The sequence below is a fragment of the Podarcis vaucheri genome (genome assembly GCF_965113315.1).
Source record: "Podarcis vaucheri genome assembly, chromosome: 9".
Lineage (NCBI taxonomy): Eukaryota > Metazoa > Chordata > Lepidosauria > Squamata > Lacertidae > Podarcis > Podarcis vaucheri.
Window position 1 is genome coordinate 34,076,789 of NC_138767.1, and position 21,761 is coordinate 34,098,549.

At 40.4% G+C, this 21,761-nt stretch overlaps 1 protein-coding gene across 1 annotated transcript in view; it reads left to right on the plus strand.

The window, feature by feature from the left end:
* Positions 1 to 21,552, plus strand: part of LOC309540685 (uncharacterized protein) — a 38,819-nt gene extending 17,267 nt beyond the window's left edge. Inside the window, exon 2 of the mRNA XM_082237767.1 lies at positions 21,396 to 21,552. The gene's annotated coding sequence lies outside the window, so the exon portion shown is untranslated. The remainder of the gene's footprint in view (positions 1 to 21,395) is intronic.
* The last annotated feature ends 209 nt before the right edge of the window (positions 21,553 to 21,761 follow it).

Genomic DNA, 21,761 nt, shown 5'->3' on the forward strand with positions numbered 1-21,761 from the left:
AAACAGCAATGGAATCCTGATTTATAAAAGCTTTAAACAGCTTCAAAACAATATTAGCAGAAGTAGGGATAACCTGCCTATAGCTTTTACTTAAATGAGCTGCAGAGAGAGAAAATATTGATTAAGTACAGACTGATACATGTTTCGGATGCATTTTATTACCCATCATTTTTCATCACATTTTCCTTTGACCTTTGGCCACATACTGAATTTTATAGGTGGGGAGTGGGAAAGCCATACTAACAGTAGTCTTTTTGTTTGACCTTGGGCGACCTTGAGAAAATACACACCTCTACCTGCTGGAGGCCCCAAAGAGTATTGATTCAGGACTGTATTCAAATTCCCATTAACAACAGGCTACTCAAATTAGTCCCATAAGCTAAGTGAAAGAGAGAGAATAGAAGAACACTATCTGAAACTATACCATAATGCCCATTGATTTACCATAGTTCCCCCCTTGTTCTCACAGGAGCACAAATGCAGTAGCAGATTCATGCAAACCCCCTTCTCAAATCCTGCTAATACCACATTTGAAATCTGATTTGCATGAAACAAGGAGGGTGCAGGGGGGCAAAAGAGAAGACAGTTTGCACAACATCAGTGCCAATGGCATGGGAGTGAAGCAGAAGAGACACTGAGAGGAAATTGGTGGTTTTAAACATCAACATAGGTTTGAGTAAAGCAGAGAGGGAGCCAAACTGAGGGGGAAATTGGTGATTTTAAACAACTGCAGTGGTTTGAGTAGTGTGAGCAGGAGGTTACACTGGCCTCAGAGAAATAACTTGTAAAGAGCAAGAAACATCAAGCCAAGAGGCTATTTTATTTGTGTCAACATCCCTCCTGCAAAGTCCTGGGATTGGAGAGGGAGACTAAATCATTCCAACTGATTACAAGCTTGCGCTGTCAGTCACAATAGAGCTTTCCTCCCTCTCCACACCCTGGTGATTGCTGTCCCCTCCAGCATTTTCCTTATAAATAAAAACCACGGGGTTTGCAGAAGCTTGGAGTCATTAGTTCTGCTTTTCCCAGATATTTGGCTGCAGCTTTTGGAGGGTGTTTGATGTGCTTAGGTACCATAAGGTGCTGTGGAGAGGGAGTTCCCACTTCAACTAAGAACACCTTGTAAATATCCTGCTTTGCCTAGGAAAGCCGAGAATTCCCTGAAGCACCCCACCTCTGCTTGGAATTTGCCAAAAACCACTGCACACACTTAGTCACAGTTAAAACAACAGAATGAACAAAAGAAAGTAAACAGAACAGGAATAAAAACAAACCATATAAAAGAACAGCTGGATGATAAGCTAAAAGCATGCTAAAACCACACTAAAATGAAAAGGGCTCCAGCAAGTGAACTTCCATAAGGAGACAAGGCAGGACCAAGAGCAGATCTTTACTGGTGGACAAGCTCATGCAGGAGCAAACCGTCAGAGGAGAGGGTTGTTGCAATTAGGTCCTGCTTTCAGGTGGCACTGTAGTCTAAACCACTGAGCCTCTTGGGCTTCCCAATCTGAAGGTTGGCGGTTCGAAGTCCCGTGACTGGGTGAGCTCCCTTTGCTTGGTCCCTGCTCCTGCCAACCTAGCAGTTTGAAAGCACGTCAAAGTGCAAGTAGATAAATAGGTACCACTGTGGTGGGAAGGTAAACAGCGTTTCTGTTTACTGCTCTGGTTTCACCAGAAGCAGCTTATTCATGCTGGCCACATGATCTGGAAAAACTGTCTGTGGACAAATGTCAGCTCTCTCAACCAGTAAAGCCAGATGAGCGCCACAACCCCGGAGTCGTTTGCAATTGGACTTAACTGTCAGGGGTACTTTACCTTTACCGTTGTCAGACTTCAGAGAGGCATCTGCTTTGGCCACTGTGAGAACAGGATGCTGGACTGATTGCACTGAACCAGAAGAGCTCTTAAGCTGAAGCAGACAGTTCGTGATGTTCTTCTCATTTATCTGATATTTCAATATGAATCAACTAAATATGGCAAATGTACTGTATATCTTCTAGCTTTAACATTCTAGTAGTGCAATTGCTTGCAAACGTAGGAAAGTTTTATCTTCAGGATGGGGAGGATTTATTAAAGGATATGAAGCTCAATCCTCAGCATGTTTTTGACATAATTTACCTGATTTCACCCGTGCTCCCCCCCCCGGGGGAGGGGGTAAATGTGTGTAGAAGATTGTAGCCTTTAAAACAATGTTAACAATATGGAGACGGCCACATTAAGTGTAATCAGTCACCCTGCACTACAGAAAAGATGTAGGTAGCATCATTTATTATGCAAACTCATTATATCAAATAATAAACAAGGTTGGCGACACCACTGTCAGTCACTGGGTTGTTTGCCTGCTCCTGCTTGTCATTAAGGATATTTGTGTGTGTTAATCGCCTTGAGGGGGTTGTTTAGAAGATGATTAATAAAAATAAAAATAAGAGTAATAATAATAATAATAATTCACTGGTGTTTGTTTCACACAGACATTAAACAATAATCACTTGCTTTTTTGTTAAGAAGTCATTTAATTTAAAGCTGTATTAATCTGCAATTTTAAAGAGCAAATTTAATTACCTCATTTACAAACGCTCTATTTTTGTTCCTGTAAATAAGGTGGGGGTTTTTTCATTTATTTATTTGCTGTTTCAGTCTGTACCTAAACATGTACTTATGACTTTGTAGTAAACATGGGTATTTCTTCCAATCCTCTACTCCCTGCCTCAGCTGAACTCCCAGATGTTTTCCCCTTCCCTCGCCACTCTTCTCATCTGTAAACTACTGTTTACTGCGAAGTAATTTGAAACAGGGCCTTCTCAACTGATCTTAAACTATGGGGAAGATCTTCTGGCTATAAGCACATCATAAAATAATTAAGACCCAACCCATTTAAGTCTCTAAAGGTCAAAGGCAGAATTTTGAATTGGGATTGCAAACATACTTTAAATCACTCCGTGTGGATGACTAAGGAATCTAATTTTTGCAAGTGAGTGGATTGGAAATGAGCATGGGGGCATTCAGCTAAGTTTTACTTACTGTGGACCCATTGAAACTAATGGACCTAACTCAGTCATGTTCACTAATTTAAGTGAGTTTACTCTGCATAAAACTAAGTTCACATATCTGCACCTCTCAGATGAATTTGTAAATTGGAATTTAACTATCCTCTGGAGTTTTCATTCTTTGAATGTAGTGAGGCAGTTATCAGAGTGATGTTTAAATGCATCAAAATAGACATTTAAATGGGTATATTGAGAGGAAACTCACAATTAAATATTGTTTTCATTCTGTTTATTTATTTGGCCCATTATCTTTTTCCTTGTTAACTCTTCTTGACACATATGCTAAAAACCTATTTTAAGAAACTACACATAAAACATATATTTAGAAACATATTACAATATATAGTTTGAGATTTATTTGTCTTTTAAATTCAAATTACTGTGGGAAACAGAATGGGTGGACTTGTGGTTAAAACATGCAGAAGTAATACAGAGCAGAAATAGATTCTAGACTGTGCTGTTATAGGACAGATGTAATATGATTACATAGATTCAGACTCAACATCAGAATATAGTTCAATATATTGCTGAATGGCCTGATGAACAGAAGCGTGGGGTTGATTATATGAGCCTGTAATTTATCAATCTGGCAATATAAGGAGTGAAGGCACAATATGCAAAACTATGAAGGAAATGTCACCACCTGCCTACTGCCTTGTTGCTACTTTGCCATGTGTTCATGATCAAACCTTGGACATAAAAATATATACTGGCCCATCTGTACCTCAGGGCTAGGTTGGGATACATAGGCCCTTTGCATCAGTGTTTTTATTGCTCTTCTTTGACACGAGAATTTGCTTTCTTTTCAGTTTACTGGCATATATTCTGAGTGTGGTGTTGCCCTGGGAGATTATAGATCTGTAACTTTGTTTTACCACTTATCTGCCACTTCATTCTTCAGCTGTTCTAAGTGTACACAAGTGTAAAAGAGGTTGGCTCTGGACAATGGTTTGGTTTCGACAATATGTACACTGCCCATATTGCATACACAGCTACATTCTAGATTGGAAGCTTTCGACATCTCCTTAAATGACACTTCAGGCTTTTGCAAGATCTTTTGTGTTTCTTGCTTCTCAGAGAGAAAATGTTGCTGATTGCTTCAGATCACAGCTGCTACATAGTATTCTATCGATGCACAAGGCATGTTACATTGTTCTCATTGGTTTTTTCCTGTCAAGGAGTTTGACATCCAACATATAGAATGGGAAAAGCACCAGAAAGAAGCAGAGAAGATTAACACACAAAGGGACTATATGGGCAAATGCCATTATAAGTACTTAGTTATAGTTGGGAATACCATTGGTCTATAACATTTGGAGGGTACCAGACTGGCAAAGGCTATAGTAACAAATGCTCAAATAGAAATATGGGTTTCTGGCTTTCAGATTTCAGCAGGTATTTCTGCTTGGCAACTGAGACATGTACCTGCCACAAAATCTAAGCCTAGGGCTTATCCATACTGCCATTTGTCTCATGCCTAGAAAACACAGGGCTGAGCAGTTATCTGCTTGTTCTATGCTTCTTAGACAGGGATTTGACCAAATTTGCCTTTATCTCACTACTTCCCCCCCCCAAAAAAGCCCACTCATTAGCACTAAATCGGAGCAAAGTAAAATCTGGAGCAAACCCAATTGAAGTTTGGTCTGATTCGTTGATAGATATTAGGTTTTCCTGAGGAAAAGAGATGAGGCAAGTGCATGTCTGGATGAGGCCCTGATTTTATTATGGTGCTGAATAAGCTACAGTTGATAAACATTAAACTGGAGATATATTTTCCTGGTAACTTTTTGCCTTTTGGGCTAATGTGACTGATTAATTGACTAGCTGTGAGCTCCTTGGAGAAAAAGTTGGGATTTGGATTCAATAAATAATAGCAAACATACTTATTGCTAATAGTCTTGAACCAACAAATGTGACTATGTAAAGATTTTGTCTTTGCAACAACTATATATTTAATGGACTAATGGTGATGAACTTTATCATCCTTTTATTCTTAAATCTTTATTTCCTTAGAAAGAAAGAAAAAGAAACAATTTCCCTGCAGTTCTCATTTTTTTTCTTTCCTCACTTTGATTGATGCTTATTAGCTATGTCAGAAATGAACTTGCCCATAAAGGTATCATTGACATTGTCAGGGCCTATAGTCTTATAAAGAGTAAGTTATAACTATATAATTAAAGCAATAACACCAGAGGTCAGACATTTAAAACCTTAACTCATTTTTTTGCCCTTACTCTGAATCTAGTGGTTGGTGGGTGTGTTAAATACTATATAGTAAATACATTTGATTTTAAACAAGAACCGATGCATTTTGTTCAAATAAAACACTTTCAATGAAAAGGTCTACATGTATTTATGTTGCTATAAAGTACTGAATATACACCTTTTTTAAAAAAAGAAAAGAAAGAAAGGTACACTGCATAATTTTAACCAGAGCATTATTCTTATACTGATTTCTTCAGTTTTAAAGCCAATAGAAATCTTCTGCATTTCCAAGCTTACCTTGGATTAACTCTGAAACAGTGCAATATCTTCTTCCATTATTTTGTTGAGAACACTTAGGATTGTTTTTTCCAAGCCAGAATGAAAAACGACCCACCTCATCTTCTGAAATTTCCCTGTATTGAATGTAATGGGACAATATTGCTCCATTTCATCGAAGAGGGCAGAATTCAGAGCCTGGAAAGGCAATTGTCATGAAGGACAAGCATAATAGGCATTGGGAAAAATATATCTCCCATGGATCATTGACCCCAGGTGCATTTACGCCAGTTATCAGTGAGCCCACATGCTAGGATGCCGGTTATGGGAATAAAAAAAATCTCTCTTCTTCACTCTTCCTGTGCTTATGTTTCTTCTTATGTCACCCTGCCAGGTAGTCTTAAGGGAAAGGGAAGGGATGAGTTTTTGAGATTGGAAATTTTCTAAGCTTGTGAGGCACTTATAGGGAGAGTGGGGGGAATATTAGAAAAATTATCTTACTTGGATTTTTATAGGAATTGTGAGAAATTACAATTTGTTTGCATTTTAATGGAAAACTACCTAATTTACGGGACGCGGGTGGCGCTGTAGGTAAAACCTCAGCGCCTAGGGCTTGCCGATCGCATGGCCGGCGGTTCCCCGCGGCGGGGTGAGCTCCCGTCTTTCGGTCCCAGCTCCTGCAGTTCGAAAGCACCCCTAAGTGCAAGTAGATAAATAGGTACCGCTTTATAGCGGGAAGGTAAACGGCATTTCCGTGTGCTGCGCTGGTGCTGGCTCGCCAGAGCTGCTTCGTCACGCTGGCAATGTGACCCAGAAGTGTCTCCGGACAGCGCTGGCCCCCAGCCTCTTAAGTGAGATGGGCGCACAACCCTAGAGTCAGACACGACTGGCCCGTAAGGGCAGGGGTACCGTTACCTAATTTACACTTCTTGACCCAATAAGGTTGAAGGTACACCCATCCTACAAAAGTCAAACTTTTCTGAATTTTGCAATGCAAATTTCCAACTGAATAATATATATAAATATACATATATTATATTAGGGGGAAAGCCATTAAAATACATATGTTACAGAAGAATATAAGAAATATAAGAAAGTTTGTGAATAACAGAGTAAGATGTAAATTCAAAATGTCCTTAATTTAAACCCACGCACAAGATGTCATTCAGCCTTCCTCCATCAAAAATATGGAGATATAAACTCTGAGCTACCTCATACTTTTGTTGTTCAATACCTTTATATTTTAGCTTGCCAACTTTTAAAAAACAGGTCCTACTCTGATGCCTTTAACGGCAGCTTGTCATGCACAAATGTAACAAGTGGAGATTTTCTAAAAATGTTATAGGCAAAATTTGGCACATGCTGTTACAGGCACAAGAGCAGGAAACAGTTACCAGCTCTAGATAAAGATGCTGTTAAAATTAAGGGGGTTAATTGTTACAGCTCATGGTTATAAGAATGATGCATAATTTCATTTAATGTAATAGTTACTATTAGGACAGAATTGATGGCTCCTCAGGATGTCTTCAAAGCATGGCTTCCACTCCTTTGCAAAGTGTGACCAGGAGTGTATGTCAGCTGGCAAAGAAATAGAAAGAACAAATAGGTTGCTTATCACTTTATTGTCCCCATATTTCCGTCTCCACTTCCTTCCTCCAACATCTACTGCTTCCCACCAGAGCTTCTTACCTAAAGCTCAAATACATTGGTTCAAAGACACCTTTGAAGATGACCCAGTGGATGTCTAATGTGTAGATCTTCCTTTAGCTAAGTATAAGGTTATAGTTATTTCATTATGGCCAAGTTTAAAGTTAAGAGGTTTAGTGTGTCAGGAGAGGAAAGGAGCGCCTGTACCTTTAAATGACAATTGCTGAAATGCCCTATCAACACAACAGAGCCCCTTTGTTTTGTTCTGTCCACCCTAAGGTTAATCAAGGTTCAGTATATTTATATAGATGTAAATCAGACAACACCAACTTGGTTTCAGCTGCTATGAGCTTTTGTTTGTGTTTGTTTTTAAGAAAGTATTATCCCATTCTGTCAGCTTAGAAACCCCTTTTAGTTGTTGACTCCGAGTTGCTTTGTTGCAATATTTATAAGCTTCTTTTCATGTGTCTTTTAAAGAAATGTGAATTAGCCAAATAATGAAGCTAAAATTACAATCTGTTTGATAGCTGTTTGAATAGGGAATCAAAAATGTGCTGTTTTTCAGCAGCACTCTGGAGACCGCATTCTTTTCAGCAAAAGGTACTCGTTTTATTACTTGTAAAGATAAAGACTAATTAAATGTTACACAGTCTTTCAGTAATTCAAAAGCTTGACTAATCAGGAGTACCATACTGTTTAAAAAGTTATAATGCAAACAAGCCTGAAGAATGAGCACAGACCTCTGAAAGGTAAGCTAGAATTTCACAGCAGTTGCTACAATTTCTGCTGATGTCAGATGGTGCACAACCTGCGTAACCCATACCACTGGCCAGGCTCAATTGTTTCAGAAGAATTAACTCTGAGGGAGGAAATTGGGAAGAACTGTAGGTCTTCACACTGTAGGACTCAGTCAAGAATCAGGCAAATAAACCTAGGGAGTGACAAAACCATGACCACTTAGAAGGTTGGTCATCACGTCTCAAGAAGGATATTGTAGAACTGGAGAAGGAACAAAAATGGGGAAGTCAAAATGCTGAGGGGGCTGGAAAGTTTATAATGCTTTGGAGTTTTAGTTTAGAAGAAAAGGCAAGAAGGGACTGGATAGACATTGATAAAATGATGTGTGGTATTGAGAAGGTTGATAGTTTTTCTTCTCCTCTCTTAATACTAGAACCTGGATACATCCATTTGAAATAAAATAGTAGGACAGAAAAATATATGCTTCTTGATGTTCAGCATTGGTTTGAAAGGGTGTCTGAGGATATAGAGGTGTATGTGCATAGGGCTCCTTCATGTGAGTGACAGCTCCAGCAAAACAGGGTTACTGCATGTATAGGACTCCTTTATGTGAGGGACTTCCCTTGCCAGCTGAGGTTTCCACATGCATAGGGGACTACTTCATGTGTTTATCTGTGTATCAATAGACCCCTTTACCAATGAATGTTGAACATACAACTAAGTGTGGGGATAGCCTGAGGCTGTGGTTACAACATAGGGTTTCAACAGTGGATGTGGTCCTGTTTCCTCCTTACGTATTCATTAACACATGAGGGTTTTCATTTTAACAGGCCTGTCTTTGACAGGTCAATTAGAATTGCTGATTTTGCTCAAGGGGAAAAACTATAGCTGAGTTGGTTTGGCTGGTGGTTGCCTTTTTGTTTCTTTTTGTTTGCTCTGTGTGAGAGTGTTGTTTGGTTCCCGTTTATGGACATTATTGTACACTATTGGCAACAAAATTCACCAACCACCATTAACAAGTCTAGAATGAGAGATGAGTCTATTTCCCAGGCAGTTCTCAAATGACCACTGCACTCCTGGCTGCTATCAACCAGGCTCAACAAAGAGGCAATTTTGGGTTTGGGGGTTTGATAGCTATTGTGGCCTTTTAATTAAAATTTTCTTTCAATCTAACTTTTCCCTCACATGGTGGTATTAAAGAACAAGAAATGGCCATCAACAAATAACTCAGCTATATCTTCTTTGCCCTTCAGAACGAACTCTATGGAACTTGAAAGCAACGCCTCACATAGCAGACACATTTTAATTTTTCACACCATGAAGGCCTCGGTGCAGCCCAATGTTGTGTTTCAAAGAGATGATTCTGAGCTGGACTGACAAACCAAAAACTCACTGGTTCAGCAGAGGTGGAAGGTCATAGCAAGGTGAAACTTTAGGAGGATAAGTAAGATCAGGGACAAGAATCTTGATGCCGGAATAATGCAGCAAACCATTTCTTTACATAAACACATGCTCCCAGGAAATAAAGGCAATATGCTAAAGTGTAGAGACTGGTAAAAGAATATTACTGAGGAAGGCTTTATATATTACCTCTCCCCCCAAAAAGATAATGCTCTGTTTCCACAACATGCAAACAACATCTTTTAAACCATAAATGCATATACTGAGAGGGTGGTTTTTGTTTTACATCACGTATTATGCAGAAATGAAATGGAATCAAATTATGAATAAAAACATCCCATTCACTAAAAACAGCTTGGCTCATCCCCGAGTACGTACCGCCAAGCTATACTTGTGGCATTCCTTCTTTGGCCATTCATATACAAAGCCAAGCACTTCAGGATTTGCAGGCAGAAGACTCCATCCAAACCCTGGCATCTTAATTCAAAAGGAGATCAGGAGCACTGAGAAAGATATTTACTTGAATCATTGATAATTAGATCATTGACTCGAATCTTTGATTATTGGAGCTGGCCCAAGACAGTCCCTTGTCTGATGTGAAGGACAGGTTGGTGTCCCAAAACATGTAGAGATGCCAACTGGACTGTTGGATAAATCTTTCACTAGCATTTGTGAGAGGAGAGTGTCCTTCACTGAGGCAGCAGGCCAGATTAGGGAGCCAAGGAGAGGCCATGTGGCAGCAAAGGAAAATAGTTGGGGAGCTCTGAAGGGACAGGTGGGGGGTGATCTCCTCCAGCATCTGCTGCCTGGGGAAGTCACGTTATTCTTCCTAATGGTAATACTGTCCTAGAAAACAATTCTGGACCAATAATTTGACTTAGTGTAGGGCAACTGCATAAGGGAAAAATGAAAGATATGTAGTTAAAATCTCCCATCTTTAGTACCCTACTCTAAAGTGTTCTGAATGTACTAGAGGTATGAACCAGGCTGTCATTCCCTAGTCCACAGCTTTTCTCGGGAGAGCTAATCATTATGTAATTATTTGTTTGAAACAGACAACATCAACAGGCAGTTTTTCATGGATTTTATGACATGCTAATTTCCCATCTGTCCCAGATAAAACAGACTATGCGCTTTCGTTTATTCACCATCGCTTAATAAGCAAAATATAGGAACAAAATGCCTCTTTGTGCCTTCAAAAGCTTAGGTGTACTTCAAATTATTCATGTAATCTCCAAGGGTTATCTTTTGTTTTCCATCACATAGCCCTCTCCAACCTCAGATTATCAGTGACTGCTGGTTAACAAATATCTACATGGAACTTTATGACAATATTGGGCATGCCTGATAGGCCTAGAGGTGTGTGAGATTTATAAAATTTATCTAATCTGAAAGCATGAAGTGAAAACAGATGGCTGATACTTTTGCCATTTACATTAGATCATGAGATGTAAAGCTGGTTCATGTAAGCAGAGCAAGTCAAGTGGAACTGAGGCAGCAGTCTTAGCTTTTCATTTAATTTTATTTTTATGGATTAGGTTTTGGTCTCCTGGTTCACATTTGCTCACATATAGCAAATATTGGGGAGCTTATTCCCTGCCTTGCTCTCCATTGCAATGTGGTTCTTTGAAATCCCTGTGGTTGCTGTTAACTTGGCCTCCACTTCCATTTGGACAATCCCTACATGTCAATAATAATAATAATAATAATAATAATAATAATAATAATAATAATTGTTTTATTATTTATGCCCCGCCCATCTGGGTGGGCTTCCCCAGCCACTTTGGTGGCTCCCAACAGAATGTTAAAAACACGATAAAACATCAAACATAAAAAACTTCCCTAAGCAGGGCTGCCTTCACATGTCTTCTAAAAGTCAGATTTCCTTGGCATCTGATAGGAGGGTGTTCCACAGGGTGGGCGCCACTACTGAGAAGGCCCTCTGCCCTGTTTCCTGTAACATCACTTCTCACAGTGAGGGAACTGCCAGAAGGCCCTCGGACCTGGAACTCAGTGTCCGGGCTGAACTATGGGAGTGGAGACACTCCTTCAGGTATACTTCAGGTATGTCTATGTATGAAGTGCATCAAAAAGTCCTGGTGTGGCACCTGGAGTACTACCCAGGCAAAGCCTAACTCAGTATGATTTCAAAGCAGAAGAATATGGAGATACAGTGGTACCTCGGTTTACAAACTTAATACGTTCCGTAAGTCCATTCTTAAACCGAAACCGTTCTTTAATCGAGGCACGCTTTCCCTAATGAGGCCTTCTGCAGCCAGTGCCCTTCCACTGTTCGAATTCCGTTCTTAGACTGAGGTAAAGTTTGCAAAACGGGACACTACTTCTGGTTTTGTGGAGTTTGTAAACCAAATCATTTGTAAACAGGGCTGTTCTTAAACCAAGGTACCACTGTACAAGGGCAGTGGTGGCTGATGCCAACTGAGACTGGTAGGGCAGAAGGTAGAGAAGCCAACCGTAGGTGGAGACAGAGTCAATGACAGGAAGAGGCAACTCATTCTTGTGTGGTCCCCATCCTCCTATCAATGTCACCCCCTGGACTGCATGTAAGCAAAATGATAGATAGGTAGGTGCCGGCTGAGAGTAGAGTGGTTGGGGAGTAGAGCATGCCGAATTTTTCAACTTTCAAATTCCCCAAATAAGGGGTGCTAAAAAGTTGTAACATGATATTTTGGTTAAATTAATATATTTTAGTTTTGCTTACTAAGCAAAACTGCACAGAAATCATTAAAATAATTCCAAGTACTTGCAGTTATATTATATATTGATATTTGTTTTTATTATTATTTTTTTATTATTATTCATTACCTGACATTTTCAGAAGATACAATTATTTTTCCCCAAAAGCAGTTTATGTGCTTTTAAATCAAATGTAGATTTGCCAAGCTAAATGTTGTCCAATCACAAAAATAATAGCAGATTTGAATCAACCAAATTTGAGGCATGCCTTATGGTCAAGTTTGAAGCATGTCCCTTATCATTCTGCTCCATAATTATATGTAATAAGTCCAGCAGTGACTTGTTTCTTATGCCCCTGTCCTACGCCAAGCCTTTTTGATCTTCACACCTTGAATATCAAGATATCTATAGATAATCATAACTATAGAGGCATTTTAAAAAAGCATTTGAAGGTTGCATTGCACAGTTCTAAGAAAAATGTTTTCCTGTAATGATGGTAGCCTCTTAGAGGGGTACTGCAAATCTTGATATTGTTTCTCATAGTCTTTTGTAACCAAGAAGCGTTTATGCTTTATAATACTTAGTGATCTTTAAGTGTTGAACTTCAAGATCCTAACATAGAAGTGTGAGAAATGGAACATTAAAAGAGAGAAGGAGAAAGAAAAGAAATGAAAGACTGCTATGCATATGGTATGTTCATTTTGTCCGGGTGGCATACCAGATAACTAGTTCTAATAAATGTGGAGAAGGAACTTTGAGTTCTCTGTAGGGATGCCAAAAGTTGTGAATAGCTGCTGGCATGGCGTTATGCCTAATAAGGTGGCTGGCCTCTTTCTCTAGGTCAGAGGTTTCAAGAAATAATATGTTTAGATTATTCCTGCAGGCAAGCCTGGAAGCGTTATTGGAAACAGACATTTCCCCCTCACTTGCTTATGCTAATACATGGGTGCTAATGAACCAAGAGAGAGAGAGAGAGAGAGAGAGAGAGAGAGAGAGAGAAAGGCTAATGTAACAGTCTGTAAACTGCTCAGAAAGAACTAGGTTACTTGTACCAGATTATTAAAGTATGGGTAAAAATATAGAAAGAGCCAATAAGTCAGCTGGACAGAATATCAGGATTATATACAACATCCACATGCAAATTCAACAGAAACCAATGGCATTTTCTGTCAAATATCATTCATTGAAAAGTGCAAAAGTCATCATATTTACAAGAAAATCTAAGAACAAAATTGTCTGCCACCTCAAGCATGTGGTCACCAATGTTAATGCATGGCGTGCTGATGACATCCTGATATTGGTCTTTGTCAGGTCGATGGTTAAGGCTGAACTCCATGCAGGCTTGGGCAAAGTAGTTGGTGACTCTGTAGAGCTTTCTCAGAGTACACTGTCAAGATCTTGTCATCTGCAAACAATATATCTTGGATAAGAACCTGATATGCTCTCCCAAGCCCAGATTCCCAGCATGTTCACACTCCTGTCTCCAGCAATATCTTCATTGGCTTAGTTGTGTCCACATAATGAAAGATGGCAGGTTCCCCAAGGATGTGCTCTACAGGGAGCTGTCTTCAGGCACCAGACGCATTTGCAGACCAACTCTGGGGTGTGAGGATGTCTGCAAACATGACATGAAGGCTGGCAACTTCAACCCTGTTGTGTGTGAACCCCATGCAAACGACCGCAGCACCTGGAGATAGCAGGGTTGTGTACCCACAGCAGTGATAAGAGGAATAATGACTGCTGGTAGGAACACAGAAAGAAAAAATGCCATGGTGCTTCTGTATCAGCACAACCTGATTCTTTCATCTACCACAGCTGCAACAAAACATGTCTCTCCTGCATTAGTCTCTACAGCCACAGCAATGGTTTGACTTCATCCCCAAAGGCTAACTCTTCCATTGTATCCCAAGGCAGATGCATGTCAACCAGTCCAACCAGCCAGAATATTTTCTGTGTGGCACTATGGAAAAAAATCCTTATAGAAACTCTATTTCACTTGCAGGACAGGCACAAGCGCTGCAATATAGATCTCTGGAATTCTCAAAAGACTAGTCTGCATATTAAGTGGAAGCAAGCACAGATTTGTGACTGAATGTACAATTCAACCAGAATGGCAGCCAATAAGGGTTCCCAATAATGTTTGCCCACATGATATATCTATGTTTCCAAACACAACTTCAGCAACTTCACACCGCATTTTTAGATGCACACAGAAAACATTTTAAACTTAACATAATGTGTAAATTAACTCTGTGGGAGGAGTTATATATCACACACACACACAAGGGTAACAAAAGCTTAATGGCGTTTTTCCTTATAGGAAAGTTTTCTTGATCTGCTGCTTCTCCGTAACATATCAAACCCTTCCTACTTACATGGTCTCTCTCTCTCTTTCTCCACTTTCAATTTAAAATCCACAAATGTAGATTAAAAACACACTTAAACCAGTAAAAGAGTGAATGTGTAGTACACACACACACACACACACACACACACACATTTCAATCATACACATGCCCACAATACTCAGAACTCCCATTGAATTCAATGGAGCTTACATATGAACAGACATTTATACATTTGCATTATAAATTAATAAAACACCATATGTTGTTGTTTAGTCGTTTAGTCGTGTCCGACTCTTCGTGACCCCATGGACCAGAGCACGCCAGGCACTCCTGTCTTCCACTGCCTCCCGCAATTTGGTCAAACTCATGCTGGTAGCTTCGAAGACACTACCCAACCATCTCATCCTCTGTCATCCCCTTCTCCTTGTGTCCTCCATCTTTCCCAGCATCAGGGTCTTTTCCAGGGAGTCTTCTCTTCTCATGAGGTGGCCAAAGTATTGGAGCCTCAGCTTCACGATCTGTCCTTCCAGTGAGCACTCAGGGATGATTTCCTTAAGAATGGAGAGGTTTGATCTTCTTGCAGTCCATGGGACTCTCAAGAGTCTCCTCCAGCAGCATAATTCAAAAGCATCAATTCTTCGGCAATCAGCCTTTTTTTATGGTCCAGCTTTCAATTCCGTACATCACTACTGGGAAACCATAGCTTTTACTATACGAACCTTTGTTGGCAAGGTGATGTCCCTACCATATATAAACTTCAATTTGTTGCATCAATCACTTTTCACAGGCATCAACCAGGATAAGTCATAGCCCCAAGGCAGGGTGCAGATGGGTTCTGGTTCTGGCACAGGTGGAGGAAGGTCAAAAGGCCAGAGAATTGGGATGGTGAAAGATACAGCCCAATAACATCTGAAAGGTACCATAATGGCTACCACTGGATTAGGAGTCTGATGTACCTAATGTTTGTTCATAACGTAAGGATATGCTTTATTACACAAAGAAGATCTGTTTTGTGCAGATTTCTACGTTAGTCATTTGTTTGTATAAATTATCCTAACGAAACACATTTCTTTATGCTAGAGGAAAGAAAAACACCAATCTCTACTTCCATTGATATTAATCGGAACTGGGCCTTCATCTGAACTGCAGGTCTGGCCTTTGAAATTGCATTATTTTTTTTTCCCGTTCTGGCACTATCACTGTCATTACAAAGATGTAATTTTTTGAGGAAATCAATAGTTTCAGTGTCCTTGGATGGAGCAGAGTGTAAAGAAAAGCAGTCTGAAAAGAAACAAATTATAGAGATTCAAAAAATTCTGCAAGGTTGTTTGACAAGATTATAATGCAGAAAAATCTAAACCTATGTACTCTATTATAATAACTTCTCTCAAATGGATTTTCAATCTCCTGGTCTATGGCAGCTTCATGGAGTTCTCAGATTATGCTAGTAGGAATATTTTCCCGTTCTGTTTCCCACTCTGCTATATTCATCTCTTGTAGCATCTAATTTTTTGTTTTTTGTTTGTCTTCCTTAGTGGTGCAGGCTTCTCTCAGCAGCCTGACTCGTATGTAACTCTGCAGACAACTCTGGCTCTCTGCTTGTAGCACAATGACTTATGTGAGTTAATCAATAGAAAATACCTAATGTGTAATTGACCATATTCTGCAGCAGAAACTTGGACTTGTTTATGTTTCCTCCAGTATTCTATGGGCTTGTGATGGGTGAATCTATCCATTCCCATTTCTCTCATCCCATCCCAAACCCACCATATTTTTTCCAATTCAGTACTGCACATTTTGTAGCCCGCTTACAGATTTTTGTTTGTTTGAGTAGCTGGTGTTTTGTCAAATGAATAAATAATCCCACATCTGTTGGCTGGTTGATTTTTTTAATATAGTCCTCATGAAAATTTATCCGCATTATAGGGTTAATTTCTCTGAATATATACATTTCTACATGCATTTTTGCCTAATATACTCTTCTTTGCAATGCAGTTTTCCCTAATATAACATATTTTCACATGTGATTTTTATTAATATATGCATTTTATGGACACTTTCGTACATGCATTTTTTTACACATTTGGCTGGAGAATGGCACTGCAAAATTCAGAGGACTGCAAATTCAAACGAAGAACAGAACAACCAATTTTATCCTCAGAACAACTCTGTGAAGTATGTTGAGCTATGTTTGAAGAGAGACTTTGTTCATATGTTTTGCATGCAAAATGGCTCATTTCAAAATTAAAAACAAATAAATAAAAAGGTCAAATAGCAGCTAATGATAAAGACTTCTGTCTGAGACCTTGGCCAGCCAAATAGACCTTGGCCATGGACCAATAGTTTGACCTGATATAAAGTAGAGCTTATGTTTTGCTAGGCTGAAACTGCTCAAAGACGGTTTGAACCTTGATCTTTGCTGTCCTGATCAGACACTTTACCTACTATACTGCATTGCCTCTGTTTTGTCACTACTGGGAGCAATTAATTCACAAAGAAGGATGTAATCTCACCAAGATATGTTTTACAGCAATCTGGGAAACTCAAATTCCATGTTGTGTACTCATAAAGTGAAACTGCATGTAGCAAAGAATACCCCCTTTGCTATTCTCTTTAAAGCTGAAGAAATGAAAATTGCCACTGAATAGTATTTTTGATCAATTTTCTGGTTTCTGATCATTCAATGGGGGAAGGTAACTATTCCTGGCCTTCTGAGCCCCTTTAATCTCTGGTGTGGTTTTTCTTTTTTAAGTGCATGGTTGAATCTAGAGTGCCCTGTTGCTTCAAAAATGCACCATGCCTACAGAAAACAATAGGTTTTAAAAATCACCAATGAACCCTTTTATTCACTACAGTGACATTCCCTCTAATTAAATTTTTATCTTTGAAGGTATTTAGGCCTCTTGGATCCATCTGGGAAATGTTTGCCCTCAGGTTTGCCTCAGGCCCAATGCATTTTTGTTGATATACTGAACAGCAGGCTCTCCTTCGTGATTGCGAGTTTATTCCCCACTGGTGGTTTATTTAAGAGATTATTTTGCCAGCTTCCAAGTGCTTCTTCTAAGGCACTTTTTTTTAGAGAGAGACTGAGCAAGTGAGAGAGATACAGAGAACACTAGATAGCCGTGAGATGCTGTCTTTGTAAATCAATGAGATTTTATGTTCCTTCCTCCTAAGAGTTTGGACAGGTTATATCTGTATATAGACATTATGGAGCAATGAGAGATTCATGGACCCATACAGACCAGATGTTATTGGTGACTGGATAATATGACACCCATTTCACCCTAATTGGCATGGAGGGGGGAGATACATATCAACAAAAGAAAACCCAATTCTAACATGTAGAAAATAACTTCAAAGGACTACATTAAAAATAGGAAGTGTCTGCTGATAGGAAGAGCCTATCTTCCTATACTCATGGTGGCCAGCCAGATGCCTATGAAAGCCCACAATCAATACTTGAGCACAGCATCACTCTCCCCATTTGTGATTCCCAGCAACTGGTATTAAGAGATGTACGGCCTTTGACAATAAAGAATATAGCCTTTGTGGCGAGCAGCCAATTATAGCCCTTGTTGTTGTTGTTGATGATGATGTTGTTTAGTCGTTTAGTCGTGTCCGACTCTTCATGCCCCATGGACCAGAGCACGCCAGGCACTTCTGTCTTCCACTGCCTCCTGCAGTTTGATCAAACTCATGCTGGTAGCTTCGAAAACACTATCCAACCATCTAGTCCTCTGCCGTCCCCTTCTCCTTGTGCCCTCCATCTTTCCCAGCATCAGGGTCTTTTCCAGGGAGTCTTCTCTTCTCATGAGGTGGCCAAAGTATTGGAGCCTCAGATTCACGATCTGTCCTTCCAGTGAGCACTCAGGGCTGATTTCCTTAAGAATGGATAGGTTTATTCTTCTTGCAGTCCATGGGACTCTCAAGAGTCTCCTCCAGCACCATAATTCAAAAGCATCAATTCTTCGGTGATCAGCCTTCTTTATGGTCCAGCTCTCACTTCCATACATAGCCCTATCCTCCATTAATTTGTCTATTCTTCTGTTAAAGTCATCCAAGTTCATGGTCACCATTGCCACTTGTAGAAACACATTCCATAATTTAACTATGCACTGTGTAAATAAGTTCTTCTTTTTTTGGTCTTCTTAAATCTTTCAACATTCAGCTTCATTGAATGAGGCTGATGAGGGGAAGACAAAAGCTCTTATTGCTTGACTTTTTCCAAGCCATGCAGGGAGAATTTCAGATGCGTAATTTTATATGCATCCCTAATATCTGCTACTACTCACCTTGTAACTTTTCTGCATAGGGGAGTTGCTATATCCCCTTGATGGTTTGGGTGCTCTTTTCAGAACCTTTTCCATTTCTATAATACCCCCTTTGATGTCAGGCACCCAGAACTGTGCACAATATTCCATATGTGTGTGTCTGTTGCACCACAAATTTATAAAACAGCTGATTAGCTGTTCTCCCTGTGCAAAGGTCAGAGGGGGCAGGGTTTCTGTTGAGTCGGGTGATTAGCTGTGGGAGGAGCTTATCAGAGCTTGCAGGGCAGTTTGATCCATCTTTTAGATTTAGGGGAGCTAGTCTCAAACATTTGTTGGGAGAGACCTAGGTTTTTTGGGGGGGTATTTGTCCTGTCTTCACGCTTTTTAAGATGGAGGACCACTGTAGACACCCCCAATGACACGTTTTCAAGATGGAGAGTGAGGGAGCAGCTGCAGTTCCTGCGCAATGTTTGCCATCTTGCCAAAGGTTGCAGGCAGCTTTACCTGCAGCAATTGTATGTTGATTGCCCTCTTAGAAGACAAAATCCAGCAACTGGAGGAACGTGTAGCTATGCTCCAAAGAAATAGAGAGCTGGAGCTCTTCTTGGAAGCAACAGAGAACACCGTCTCCACCAAGGTGCATACAGGGGACTCCCCTGAGAAGGAGGCTAGTTCACCAACACAGGAGCCAGATATATGGAGAAACATGACTCAAAGAAGTAGGAGGCCCAGGGTTCGCTCTGATTGTTTAGAAATACACAATCGCTTTGAAGTCCTCTCCCCTAGCATGGAAGACGAAGAACAGACTCCATTTGAGGATCTCTCCCTCATTACAGTCGATCAGGTATATGAAGATGAGCAGCAAAGTCAGTCCTCAGGGAATGTGTAGGCGATCTTGGAACGGACAGCTCATGGAAGAACCCTGACCAAACCTAAGAGGAGGCGTGTAGTGGTGATAGGGGATTCCCTACTGAGGGGAACAGAAGCAGTGATCTGTGGGCCTGACAAGATGTCTCGGGAGGTGTGCTGTCTCCCCGGGGCTAAGATACAAGATGTAACTGAACGACTGCAGGGAATCATAAAACCCACTGACAAATACCCCTTCCTCTTGGTTCATGTGGGAACCAATGACACTGCAAGCAATAGCCTCCAGAAGATCAAAAGAGACTACGAGGCTCTGGGCAGGAAATTGAAGAATTAAATGCACAAATTGTCATCTCATCTGTCCTCCCAGTTGAACAACGTGGCCCAAGGAGAGAGGGAAAAATAGTGGAAGTGAACAGCTGGCTTCGCAAATGGTGTAAACAGGAACGGTTTGGATTCTTAGATCACGGACTGCAGTTTCTTGAAGATGGACTTCTGGCAAGCGATGGGCTGCACCTCACAATGGTTGGGAGGAATGTTTTTGCCAAAAATCTCAGAAACCTCATCAGGAGGGCTTTAAACTGACTAATGGGGGGGAGGGAGACAGTGCTCCTGATGGTAGGAGTCTATCAATTGATGAAGATGATCATCCAAATGTCATAGACCAAATGGAGCAAACAGCACGCAGACCTAGTGGTGGGAGGAAAAAATCCTTAAATAAGAGACGGGGGGAATGATTAATGGACTTCAGTGTCTGTACACTAATGCACAAAGCATGGGAAATAAACAAGATGAGCTTGAGCTCTTAGTACAGCAAACTAAATATGACATAATAGGCATCACTGAAACCTGGTGGGATAAATCCCACGATTGGAATGTAATAATGGAGGGATACAATCTATTTCAGAGAAACAGACCAGACAAGAAAGGAGGAGGAGTGGCGTTATGTCAGGGATGTGTATACCTGTGAAGAGATCCAAGATTTAGAACCTCAAAGCCAAAGTGAGAGCATTTGGGTCAAAATTAAGGGAGAGAAGAATAACAGAGACCTCATTGTGGGAGTTTACTATAGATCCCCAAGCCAAACGGAGGACATAGATGATGCCTTCCTAGAACAGATGGCCAAGCATGCAAAAGGAAGGGAGATAGTAGTAATGGGGGACTTCAATTACCCGGATAGTTGTTGGATGTCAAACTCAGCCAAGAGCATAAGGTCAAACAGATTCCTCACTGGCCTTGCAGACAACTTCATTGTCCAGAAAGTGGGAGAAGCAACAAGAGGAACAGCCATTTTAGATCTGGTCCTAACCAATGTTGATGACCTGGTTAGTGGGGTAGAAGTGGAAGGATCATTAGGCTCGAGTGATCATGCTCTTCTGAAGTTTACTATACAGCGGAAAGGAGCAGCCACGCATACTAGGACTCAAATTTCTTGACTTTAAGAAAGCCGACTTCATAAAGCTTAGGGAAGTGCTGGGTGAGATCCCATGGACTTAAAGGAATACTAAAAGGAAAGGGAGTTCATGATGTCTGGGAATTTTTTAAGAGGGAGATAGTAAAAGCACAACTTCAGGCAATACCAATGAGACGGAAACATGGAAGGTGCCTAAAGAAGCCAGGGTGGCTACCTAAAGAACTTTTAACTGAGTTAAGATTAAAAAAGGATGTGTACAAAAAATGGAAAAGGGGGGAAACCACCAAAGAGGAATTCAAACAAATAGCCAGCACATGTAGACACAAAGTCAGAAAAGCTAAAGCACAGAATGAACTCAGGCTTGCTAGAGAGGTTAAAAGCAACAAAAAAGGCTTTTATGGGTATGTCCGTAGCAAAAGGAAGAACAAAGAAACAGTGGGGTCACTCAGAGGAGAAAATGGTGAAATGCAAACAGGGGACACAGAAAGGGCTGAACTCCTCAATGCCTTCTTTGCCTCAGTCTTCTCCGATAAAGAAAACAATGCCCGACCTGAAGAATTTGGAGCAAATGATTCAGCAGAGGAAACACAGCCCAGAATAACTAAGGAGATAGTACAAGAATACTTGGCTAGTTTAGATGTATTCAAGGCTCCAGGGCCAGATGAACTGCATCCAATAGTATTAAAAGAACTGGCAGATGTGATTTCAGAACCACTGGCAGTCATCTTTGAGAATTCCTGGAGAACAGGCGAAGTCCCGACAGACTGGAGGAGGGAAAATGTTGTCCCTATTTTCAAAAAGGGGGAAAGAGAGGACCCAAATAATTATCACCCAGTCAGTCTGACATCAA